The following is a 13,284-nucleotide window of genomic DNA, read 5'->3' as shown; positions in this document are numbered from 1 at the left end:
CTAGCTGTGTCTACACCAGGGATAAAGTTTGGCACTCAGAGGTGTGGATTTTTCCCATTCCTGTGAACCGTAGCTAGATGCCTAAGGCCTGGTCTATTCTTAAACTTAGGTTAATATGTCTCCATGAGAGGAGTGGGGTTTATGAAACACCCCTCTCATCAGCATCACCATCTCCTTACGTGGCTCCCCACCTAGTTTGCTGGCTTTTGTGGATCACATTCTACAGCGCTTATCTTTCCTCATTCACTATCTAGGGAGTCTAGGTGCCTAATTCAAGCTTTGTGGCTAACATTGTTGTTCCTAAAAGTTAGGTGTTGCAGTGCCTAAGACCCTTTGTGGAGTTGGGCTAATTAATTAACCCCCCAAAAAGCATATTGTGTGCTTTGTGCTTTGTCTCAATGGAGGTGACAAAGAAAGTGCCACCAGCTGCCAATGATGCAAAGAATGATGAGCTTGCAGATGTTGCTGAATGTTGTCAAGTAGTCGGAGTCTGCTTGCAAACATGGGAGCTGCAAGGAGACAGAAAACTGAAATGCAGCAGATGTACCTGAAGAATGGGCCAGTTGGTCATAGGAAACTGAGATATAAGTTGATTTGGTTGATCCAGAAAGAACCTGTGACACAGTGGGAATTGAAAGGCGTGAATAAGTGTCTTTTTGCAAAGCATCGTTATTCAGAGGTCAGCATACTTCTCCAATAGCCTTCCCTTTTAGCCCCAAATCAGACCCTGTACCATACAGAGTTTGTAGTAGTGTAGCTCACTCTCATTAGTGCAAATTATTCATTACTAGAAATTGGCACCAACGTACAGTTGATGCCATATAAATACCTAAAGTGGATAAATAGAAACTTTGAATTTACAGACATTATTTATAGACTCATGGAAACTTAGTGCTGGAAGTGTGTGTTCTTCTAGTCCAGCCCCCTTCACTGAAGCAAGACCAAGAAAACCTAGCCCATGCCTGACAGTTGTTAGTCTAATCTGTCCTTAAAAACCTCCAGTGATGGGGATTCCACAACCTCCCTTGGAAGCCTCTGCTAGTGTTTAATTATCCTTATAGTTAGAAAGTTTTTCCTAACATCTAACCTAAATCTCCCTTGCTGCAGATTAAGCCCATTATTTCTCATCCTACCTTCAGTGAACATGGCAAATAACAGATCAAACTGCTCTTATAACAGCCTTTAACATATTTGAAGGTTATTATCAGATCCTTCCTCAGTCTTCTTTTCTCAAGGCTAAACATGCCCCATTTTTTAACCTTTAAATTTAAATGTAAAGGTTAGGTTTTCTAAACCTCTTATCCTCTGGACTCTCCAATTTATTCAGATCATTCTTAATGTGTTGCACCCAGAACTGGACACAGTTCTCCAGCTGAGGCCTTACTACTGCTGAGTACAGCAGGAATTACTTCCCATTTCTTACATATGACAGCCTTGTTAATACATCCCAGAATATTAGTCTTTTTTGCAACTGCATAACATTGTTGATTCATATTTCAATTTGTGATCCACTATAACCCCCTCCCTGATCCTTTTCAGCGGTACTACCAGCTAGAGAGTTCTCCCTCCCCCCCCCCCCCCCGCATTTTAGTTGTGCATTTGATTTTTTGACATGCAAATTTTTTCTTACCGGATTGAAATTCCAGATGTGCTGTGAGCAGACAGGCCCATGAAAGTGAGAACAGTCTAGATCCATCTTCTTTGGAACCCCCTTTCAGGTAGTTGAAAGCAGCTATCAAATCCCCCCTCATTCTTCCCTTCCGCAGACTAAACAATCCCAGTTCCCTCAGCCTCTCCTCATAACTCATGTGTTCCAGTCCCCTAATCATTTTTGTTGCCCTCCACTGGACTCTTTCCAATTTTTCCACATCCTTCTTGTAGTGTGGAGCCCAAAACTGGACACAGTACTCCAGGTGAGGCCTCACCAATGTCAAATAGAGGGGACGATCACGTCCCTCAGTCTGCTGGCAATGCCCCTACTTATACATCCCAAAATGCCATTGGCCTTCTTGGCAACAAGGGCACACTGTTAACTCATATCCAGCTTCGTGTCCACTGTAACCCCTAGGTCCTTTTCTGCAGAACTGCTGCCGAGCCATTCGGTCCCTAGTCTGTAGCGGTGCATGGGATTCTTCCATCCTAAGTGCAGGACTCTGCAGTTGTCCTTGTTGAACCTCATCAGATTTCTTTTGGCCCAATCCTCTAATTTGTCTAGGGCCCTCTGTATCCTATCCCTACCCTCCAGCGTGTCTACCACTCCTCCCAGTTTAGTGTCATCCGCAAACTTGCTGAGGGTGCAATCCACACCATCGTCCAGATCATTAATGAAGATATTGAACAAAACCGGCCCCAGGACCGACCCTTGGGGCACTCCGCTAGATACCGGCTGCCAACTAGACATGGAGCCATTGATCACTACCCGTTGAGCCTGACAATCTAGCCAGCTTTCTATCCACCTTATCATCCATTCATCCAGCCCATACTTCTTTAACTTGCTGGCAAGAATACTGTGGGAGACCGTGTCAAAAGCTTTGCTAAAGTCAAGGAACAACACGTCCACTGCTTTTGCCTCATCCACAGAGCCAGTTATCTCATCATAGAAGGCAATTAGATTATTCAGGCATGACTTGCCCTTGGTGAATCCATGCTGAATGTTCCTGATCACTTTCCTCTCCTCTAAGTGCTTCAGAATTGATTCCTTGAGGACCTGCTCCATGATTTTTCCAGGGACTGAGGTGAGGCTGACTGGCCTGTAGTTCCCAGGATCCTCCTTCTTCCCTTTTTTAAAGATAGGCACTACATTAGCCTTTTTCCAGTCATCTGAGACCTCCCCCGATCGCCATGATTTTTCAAAGATGATGGCCAATGGCTCTGCAATCACATCCGCCAACTTCTTTAGCACTCTCGGATGCAGCGCATCCGGCCCTATGGACTTGTGCTCATCCAGCTTTTCTAAATAGTCCCAAACCACTTCTTTCTTCACAAAGGGCTGGTCACCTCCTCCCCATGCTGTGCTGCCCAGTGCAGTAGTCTGGGAGCTGACCTTGTTCGTGAAGACAGAGGCAAAAAAAGCATTGAGTACATTAGCTTTTTCCACATCCTCTGTCACTAGGTTGCCTCCCTCATTCAGTAAGGGACCCACACTTTCCTTGACTTTCTTCTTGTTGCTAACATACCTGAAGAAACCCTTCTCGTTACTCTTAACATCTCTTGCTAGCTGCAACTCCAGGTGTGATTTGGCCTTCCTGATTTCACTCCTGCATGCCCGAGCAATATTTTTATACTCATCCCTGGTCATTTGTCCAATCTTCCACTTCTTGTAATCTTCTTTTTTGTGTTTAAGATCAGCAAGGATTTCACTGTTAAGCCAAGCTGGTCGCCTGCCATATTTACTATTCTTTCTACACATCGGGATGGTTTGTCCCTGTAACCTCAATAAGGATTCTTTAAAATACAGCCAATTCTTTACAACCTTGGTGGTTATAACTCTCATTAGGAACATTCCTGAAATGTGGGTGCTTTATCAGTAGCAAACATTCTTTTTTTCAATTTTAGTGGTGAACTCCAAGGCTGGTTTAATATGTGGTAGATCAGCGGTCCAGTGACTGACATGCAACATTCTCCATCCCATAATGGCATCCACAGCCCATAATTTTTGTGTCTTTTGTAGCTGATGCCCTTTCCAGAAAAGAGTGGGGCAGCGATGAAGTTCATGTCATGGCCAGTGGCCAAAACTCCAGGAGCAAACTCTCAAGGGGGTCCGGACACCCTAGGGGGAGAATAGAGGGAATAAATGAAGAATAAGCAATTGAATCAACTGATTGTATACAATATTATACTATAAAAATCCATAGAGTAAGGTGTTTTTATGAAAGCCAGTGACACACTGGTCATGAATATTATTGCCTGATATACGTATTGATGGTGTATAAAGAGCTGTGTGTGTACTGGAAATATGTTCCTAAAATATATTGTAGAGAGAACTGATAAAACAGCCTGTCTTAGACAAAGGAATATGAATTTATTTGTCTGTATTAACCTTTGTAAGCCCGAGGACAATGAAAGTACATTTACATATAAGGTAAACAAAGCAATCATGCTAACAAGTGGCAGCTTGGTGAGCACAGTAGGGGGCAGAATTTGCACACACACCCCAGGAAACCTTCCTGGCTCTTAAGGCACAGACAATGTACTTTGGGTAATATAAGGGGAGTAAAAAGACCTTTTAGTTATCCATCACTGAGAGGACATAGGGTACAGTACCCTCTGAGCCTGTGAAAGTTGGATCCCCTAGTCTGGATGGCTAGGGCACTGGCAATCTCATGTATTTGAGAAAACTGATTAAGGCAAAGATTGTAACTTGCTTTAAATTTTAGTCACTAAAAAGTGTTTTTTATTATGGTTTGTTCATAGCCATACGTGTCTCCTTTTCTCCTCCTTAGTATCATTCAAAACTGTTCTTTATTAATAAATGTATTCTTGTTTTATTACAAAACCATCTCAGTTCTGTGTACTAAAGTGAAATGTGAGTCTTCAGCTAACCTAATAGGCTGATGTGTGCTCTGTCTTGTTGGAGGCACCAAACTTAATTTCTGTGAGTGTCCAGTGAGAGGGACTGGATGCTGCAAGATGTCTCTAGGGAACTCAGGAACATGGGTTCACTGATCATTACCTGCAAGGCAAGGTTTAGCCTGGTAGAGTCTTGAAGAGTTTGCTGGCAAGGCAGACAGGCTGGTGCTTCAGAGAGCTGACATATAGCTTAGCAGCTGCAAATCTCTCACTTCCTGATGCAGAGGGATAACACAGTGGCTCACAGTTCTGTGTGTTCTGAGCACGATGTCACCCCTGTATTTGTAGACCCACAGGAAGTATTGCAACAACAGGAAACATGATGATTTTTTCAAGGACTGTTTGCTGAGGGACACAGCAAAAAACAATTCACGGTTGTTGGTGATGTTCACAAAGCATCTGCAGATTGTGGAAGGCCACTTTTGGGCCTGAGAAATGAGCACTGCCTGGTGGGGTGCATTGTAATGCAGGTTTGGGACAACAGATGGTGGCTGTAGAACTTTCAGATGCAAAAGGCCACATTCCTGGATCTATGCACAATGCTCACCACAGTCCTCCTGTGCAAGGACACTAGGATGAGAGCTGCATTGACAGGGGAGAAGCAAGTAGGGAATGGAACTCTGGAAACTTACAATGCCAGATTGGTATTGATCCGTGGGAAATCATTTTGGAGTTGGAAAATCCAACAGTGGGGGCTGTTGTCGTGCAAGTGTGCAGGGCCATTAATTGTCTCCTGCTACTCAGAACTGTGAGTCTCGGCAACGTGCAGGACATAGTGGATGGATTAGCAGCAATGGGGTTCCTGAACTGCGGTATGATGATAAACAGCACGTATATCCCGATTTTGGCACCAACTCACTTTGCCACAGAGTACATCAACATAAAAGTCTACTTTTCTCTGATTCTGCAAGTATTGGTGGATCACCAGGAACACTTCACCGACATCAGTGTGGGCTGGTCAGGGAAGGTGCATGACACTCACATCTTTAAGAACACAGGCCTGTTCAGAAAGCTGCAAGCATGGACATTCTTTCCTGATTGGTGGCTTACCACTGGCGATACTGAAATGCCAATAATGATTCTGTGGGACCCAACCTATCCCTCACTCTCCTGGATCAAGAAGCAATATACTGGCCACCTCAACAGCACCAAGGAAAGATTCAATTACTGACTCAGCAGGTGCAGAATAAAAGTTGAATGTACTTTTGGCAGATTGAAGGGATGCTGAAGGTGTTTACTCACTAGATTGGATCTCAGTGAGAAAAATATCCCAATGGTTATAGCTGCCTCTTGTGTTCTACATAATATCTGTGAGGCAAAGGGCAAAAAGCTGCTGCTATAGTGGAGGTGGAGTGGCTTTGAACAGCCAAACACAAGGGCTATTACAAGAGCCCAGCATGGTGCTATGTGGTTGAGGGAAGTTTTTGAAAGAGCACCTTAATGGTCAGCCACAGGAGTGTTCTGTACTGAACTGTTCTCTGGGCCTGAAGCTTTCTTGTACATATTAATAAATACGACTGGGTATTTTCCTGAAGTTATAAATTATTTGATGCTTAATGTGCACTTACAATTACTGTTTGCTTTGACTATGACTATGCACTCTGCAATATTTGTTGTGAACTAATAAAGATAATTTGATTCCCCCCAATAGAACTTTGAATGGGAATTAACAGTGCATAAGAACACAAGAATGGCTATACTGGGTCAGACCAATGGTCCATCTTGCCCAGTGTCCTGTCCTCCAACAATTGCCATTACTAGATACGTCGTCAGTTGGATCTTTAGGGTCACCCAGAAGAACATAAGGTTGCATTGCTGACCACCTTAGCTTTTAGTCATTGAGGGGCCTATCCTCCATGAATTTATCTAATTCTTTTTTAATTCATTTCTACTTGTGGCCTTCCCAACATCCACTGGCAATGAGTTCAACAAGTTTACTGTGCACTGTGTGAAGAAGTACTTTCTACTGTTTGTTTTAAATCTGCTGCCTATTAATTTAACCTCTAGTTCTTGTCGTAAGTGAAGGGGTAAATAACACTTTCCTATTCACTTTCTCCACACCAGTCATGATATTATAGGCCTCTGTCAAAGCCCCACTCAGTTGTCTTTCTTCTAAGCTGAACAGTCCCAAACTTTTAAAATCTCTCCTCATACGGAAACTGTTTTATACCCCTAATAATTTTTGTTGCCCTTTTCTGCACCTTTTTCAATTCTTATATATCTTTTTTGAGATGGGTTAACCAGAACTGCATGCAGTGTTCAAGGTGTGGGTGTACCAGGGATTTATATAGCAGCATTATGATGTTATTTTTATTATCTATGCCAGGGGTGGCCAACCTGAGCCTGAGAGGGAGCTAGAATTTACCAATGTATATTGCCAAAGAGCCACAGTAATACATCAGCAGCCCTCCCCCCGCTGCTCCCAGCGCCTCCCACCCACCAAGAGGCCCACCTATCAGCGCCTCTCCCTACCTCTCCACAACTCCCAATCAGCTGTTTCATGGCATGCAGGAGGCTCGGAGGGGGAGGGGAAGGAGCAAGGGCATGACAGGCTCAGGAGAGGGAGCAGGAAGGGGTGGAGTGGGGGTAGGGCCTGTAGCAGAGCCAGGGGTTGAGCAGTGAGCACCCCACAGCACATTGGAAAGTTGGTGCCTGTAGCTCCAGCCCCAGAGTTGGTGCCTATACAGGGAGCCACATAGTAACTTCTGAAGAGCCTCATGTGGCTCCGGAGCCACAGGTTGACCACCCTGATCTGTGCCTTTCCTAATGGTCCCTAATATTCTGATAGCATTTTTGACTGCAGCTGCACATTGAGTGGATGTTTTCAAAGAAATATCCATGATGACTTCAAGATCTCTTTCTTGAATGGCAACAGTTAATTTAGACCTCATAATTTTGTATGTATAGTTGGGATTATTTTTTCCAGTGTGCATTACTTTGTATTTATCAACACTGACTTTCATCTGCCATTTTGTCATCCCGTCACCCAGTTTCATGAGTTCCTTTTGTAAGTCTTCACGGTCACCTTTGGACTTAACTATGTTGAGTAATTTTGTATCATCTGCAAATTTTGCCACCTCACTGTTCAACGCCTTTTCCCTATGTTTCCACCATACTTCAAGCATTTTACATTGATGTATAATGAATGAATTACAGTTGGGATAAAGCACTGCAATGAAGCATTTTTTAAATTGATATTTACCTTAGTTAATGACAGAGTAGTGTTTACTAAATCTAGATATTTCTGATCTACTTTAATTTGAAATGGGCCTGACTATGTTATGGGCAAATATTGTGTTTCTAGTGGTTTTGGAACTGTTAATTTTATGGTAGTAGGAGAAGAATTAAGTTCCATAGGTGTACGTTTAGGTCTTTTAGTGCTAGGCATAATTAATGTTTGATTTCTGGGTGCAATAACTTGTATCAGGGTCTGGTCCCTTCTTTGGATTCCAGTAAAGTGTTGATACACAAGAAGGACTGGTTTCTTGAAGTAAATATACTTCTAACCAACAAGTTAGGATTACAGTCATATCTAATTCATCGAGCATTGTACCCCTTACCATGGGATTGGTAGATGGTGGAGTCTTCCAAAAACATTGAGTTCCACCCCGTACGTGACACCCAAACATTCGGTAAACCCCTCTTGGTGCACCTTGATTTCTATACCATTCTGTACTATGAAGGCCGTTTCGAACTATACTAAATTTCCTTCCAACTAACTTTTCAAATTGCATGGATGCAGCTTTAATCATTCCATGCTTTGTCCTTTTAACAGTTACATTTAATGGTTTTCCCCACTCTTTCTATGGCCACTTATTGATGGGGGTTGCTCTGAGCTTCTTCTAACTTCTGCTGGCTATATGCTGGTCCTAAAATATTATTAGAAGTATCATACAGTACAAGGTGGTTTTCCTAGGTCTTGTTTGTAGAATGGACATTCTCCAAATTTGCACCAGTGCAGCAGGAGTCAGTAAGCACAAATACCAAGGCCAACCAAAACAAATAGGACTTCATTTTTTGTCATTTGGATCCTCTGTTTCCTGAAAAATAAAGAACAAACACTCTTTCCTCCCTTTAGGGTGGGGAGTTTTTACCTTATATTATAATAAAAATCAACAATCTTTATTTAAACAAAAATAAATCTTTAACAATTCTATAACTTTTATAACACTATTTCCTTCTAACCCAGATCAAACCACAAAAACACACACAAAACAATATCATACCAATTATTTCCTTAACAATGTCAAAAACCTACTCCTAAAGTCCATAATTACATTTAATTCTCCAAGAATGTCCATCCCAATAATGCCATACGCCCCATGTCAGAAAAGTCCCTCTCAGCCTCTTGGTTCCCATTTGGCATTCCAGTATTTTTGAGACGCAGACATTCATTACCCATCGAGCCATGCCATACACTTGTGACCTCTGAGGGGGATTATCTGTAAACATCTCGCAGCAAGCCTCAGGGACACCAATCACCGAGCCGCTCCTATGTCGACCAGACACAGTTGGCTAGCAGCTGTCTTTTATGTCTATGTGGGTTATGAGCCTTCACCATGAATCCAATATTAAATGAGACACTATTTCTGGCATCCTAGCTGGCAAGAATCTGTACTGTTCCATCTGGTCTTTCTTTCCCTGTATTTTGTTGAGAAAAAGTTTAAAAGTTACTTATTTGGAAGCAGCTAAATCATCTACCCACATTTGCTTAGGTGCTTTTCCAGCCATAGGATTATTTTGGGCCAGAAGGTTTTCTCTAGACCTTTGTCTCATAATTGGGATTTTTATGAAACTCTTCAGTCTGATTTTCTTATTCCTTAATGTATGCCCTGAGCTTTGTGACAGCAGACACACTTGCAGGATTTGAACAGCAGACTAGTGAGCTAGCGGGAAGTCTTGTCACTGACAGAGAGAACTTTCCAGCAAGGCAGGCCCCATTCAAGATCCCAGGGATCTGAGTAGACCCCCTGATTTTAGTATATATATATATATATATATGTTAAAAATAAAGAAAATGGAAAGGCTAACTACTGTAAGCAGAGTCAGGATGAGCTCTACCCTGACATCTGGTGGCGAGTCGTGGTGGGTTGTGGAAAAGAACTTCAGGGGCTGATCTCATTTGCATAGGCACACCCACCCCACCTCGACAGTCACTCTGGCTGTTGTAGGAGCCCCAGTTTCTCTGTTATTGGGGCAGGAAGAATAAACTGTTATTATCCTGATTATGTGAATCAAGGACAGTGGAACTGTACTTGGCCTTTTGTTATGATGGAGGGATTCACCATCAGCTAAGCAGCACTTGTTAGGCAAGGGTCATGGGTTCCAAAACCCAGTGAATTGAGAGAGGCTGGGGATAGGTTTTAATGTTTGGTGGTATGGGCCCTTGGTGAGGGTCCTACATGCCAATGGCTTCTTCTCTTTGGACTATCAGAGCTAGTTTTGATTCCAATAGGAGTCTGCTACAGGCTGCTGAGCTGAATTCACTTTGGCCTAATGGGGCACCAGCACTGAGGCTCCACTACTACAAGTTGAAATCACTAAAGAGCTAAACTTACTAAGAGCTGAAATCACTGAGCACTGTGTTAAGGGGGGGGGTTTGAAGCTATATTGAGGAGCAGTTTGTGGGATGGCTGGAGCAGCTCACGGGACGGCTGGTGAAGCGGAGCAGAGCAGTTTGCAAAATGGCTGGAGCGGCTTATGGGATGGTTGGTGGAGCGGAGTGGCTGGCGGAGCAGAGCAATTCATGGGTCGGCTGGTGGAGTGGAGCAGAGCCCCACGGAGAGGTGGGGCAATTGGCTTCGGACCATGTAAGGTGCCCCTTAAGCCCTCCCATTTCCACCCAGGTTGGGAGGTAAAACTCTGCAGATAAACTTTTGAACTCTGGGGCTGCACTGACCAGGGACAAAGACTTTTGGGACCTTGGGTGACTTTTGGGTTGCTGGACTCAAGAACCAAAGACCCAATTTGCTTGGGGTGGGTTTTTGCTCATGGGTTGTGTTATGAATCCTGTTGGTGGTGTTTCCCCAACACAATGCCACATTGTTTCTCTCTGTTATTAAAAGGCTTTTGCTAAACTCAGACTCTGTGCTTGTGAGAGGGGAAGTATTGCCTCTTGGAGGTGCCCAGCGGGGGTGGTATATATTTGTCCCAGGTCACTGGGTGAGGGCTTGAGCCGGTTTTGCTTTGTGTTATTGGAATGGAACCCCTAGATACTGAACCCGGCCCTTGTTGCTGCCAGCTCTGACGGGCAGAAGGGTTACACTACACTAACTATATTATTAAGAACTGGGTAAAACAGGGGTAGTTTTATTTTAACTGAGTTTGCACACTACCTGGGAATCAGTGAGGATATTCGTAGACTGTTTCTGATTCAATATTGCCAGCAGTGCAGCAAATGGCGGGCTGATTACATAACTTCATGTTTACAGTTGACACAAAATGGATGCCATTACCATAAGCTTTCGATTATAGGGGCAGGAAATTTATTCACATACGTGTATTATTGTATCTTTGCCCACAGTTTCCTACTTCCTAAATCCACTATGGCTTGGAGTTCCTTTAACATATCTGTTCCTATTACGCCATATAGGCTATTATCCATTAGCCCAAATCTTCCGTGGAATGTTATTGTTCCCACTGGAAAAATACCTTCCATTCCATTAAAGCCCTGAACTCTTATTAATCTGGTTAGAAGCCAGAACCACGGCCATATATTTCTAGGCAGGCAGAAGAAAGAAGTGATGGCTCTGGTATCAACCAGTATTTGTTGCCTAACTAATCCGTTATTAATCACAGCATTTAAGAAAGGCCTTCTGCATCCATCCATTTCTAACTTCACTTAGCTTCTTAAATTCTGTCCAAAATATGTGGGTATTCCTGCTGCTCCTGCCATTTTCCTCTCTATTCGCTCTGCTGCTTCCTATATATGTATTAAAGAAATATGACTAAAGTTACCTATTATCCACAGTTGTATTTAATAACAGTAAAACAAAATGATTTCATACACTACCTTAACACTATCTTAAACCTATCTTCTATTTAACTTATTATACACAATAGAAAAATCAGTTATTCAAAATTAAAAGAAAAGAGCTTATCTTATTTTCCAAAGCACATCATTCACAGTATCCATCAAGTAATGCAGTTGAGTGCTTACATCCAGTCTGAGGACGCCATATTTTCCCATTTCAAGAAAACCAAATTGAGCTTTTAACTCCCTCTTTCCTATTTTAATATGCATATACCAACTTATAGGGATTATACTTCACACCCGATTGATTCCAATTATTTCCCTTACTTGTGGTGTACAGTAAGGTAATAGGAGTATTTCCTGTAATTAGCAATGTTTAAAACAGAGCACGTGGCTCCTGTATCAATATAAATAATTTGTTGAAATAATCCCTTTTCAAAAGTCACAGGGACCAAAAGTCAGCCCCATTCATCTTTTATTAATTTGGTTATAATATCTGGATGCAATTCCAAAAGTAGAGGTTCTTTAGATATTGCATTCTCCACAGAAGGGAATTCAAATATTGAGAGTTTTAGAGGGGAAAGTTCAGATAATAAAGGTTCAAGGGAAGGATTCAAGGATGGTGAGGATTCAGGGGAAGGAGATTTTGACAATGAGGCAGGTGGTAAGGGTTCAGGGGAAGGGGCTTTTAACAGTAAATAATCAGGGAGAAGAGGCTGAGGTAGTAAGCGTTCACAAGGAGAAAATCTAGACAATGAAGAATTAAAAGGAGAGAGAAGCTCACAGTTAAGATATGGTCCCAACAAAGGAAGTGATTCAAAGAATGATGGTTCTAAGGGAGTAAATGTCTGTTTCTGATTCTGTTCCTGAGTCTCCTGCACCTCCTCCTCTGATATTTTCCTCCTTCACTGCCTTTTCTTATCTATATTTAAAAGAATACACTTACCACTACTTATTACACTAAACTTAAAATAACAAAAATAATTTCCTATTTCTAACTATATTGCACACTTAACTATATGTATACCTTTTTCCCCCTTACTGTTGCTTTTCAGAATTTCCCTTCCAGCACTTTAGCTGAGAAGAATGAAACCATTTGGACACCCTGACAAATGTCTAACTGATATACGGTGGGACTAGCTTTATTTACAAGTCTAACAGGGCCAACTCACACTGGTCTGAGGACGTGGGCTTTTTCCTTTGTATACCTATACATCACTATGTCCCCTATTTGCCACTCCTGTGGATGCAGGATCGGTCCCATCTTTTTATCCATTTGCTTTAAGTGCTAAGGCACCTGCCTGTGCATATCTGCAATGGATTTCAAGAGCTGCTGCATCCACTGATCTGTTAATACTCTACACTGCAGCTCATCTGGAGGCACCCCAGACACCCACCACTGTTCAGGCAGTCGCAGATCTCGCCCGTTCATGGCTTTAAATGGGGTTACGCCATATGATGCTACAGTTCCCGTAATGGCCATTAAAACCAATGGGAGTTGCTGGTTCCAATCCTTTCCCTGAAAATTTACCACTTTCCTTAGGGCTGTCTTTATGGTTCTATTCATTCTTTCCACCTGTTCTGAGCTTTGGGGATGTCCTGCTATATGCAAGCTTTGCTTAATACCAAATGCCTGACAAAGTCCCTTTGTGATTTCTCCCACAAAATGTGGTCCCTCATCGGAATCAATTTCTTAGGGAATACCCCATCATGTTATCACCTGCTTAGCTGAGACACGAGCC

This window comes from Natator depressus, chromosome 5, assembly GCF_965152275.1.
Source record: "Natator depressus isolate rNatDep1 chromosome 5, rNatDep2.hap1, whole genome shotgun sequence".
Lineage (NCBI taxonomy): Eukaryota > Metazoa > Chordata > Testudines > Cheloniidae > Natator > Natator depressus.
Note: the sequence above shows the minus strand (reverse complement) of the source record.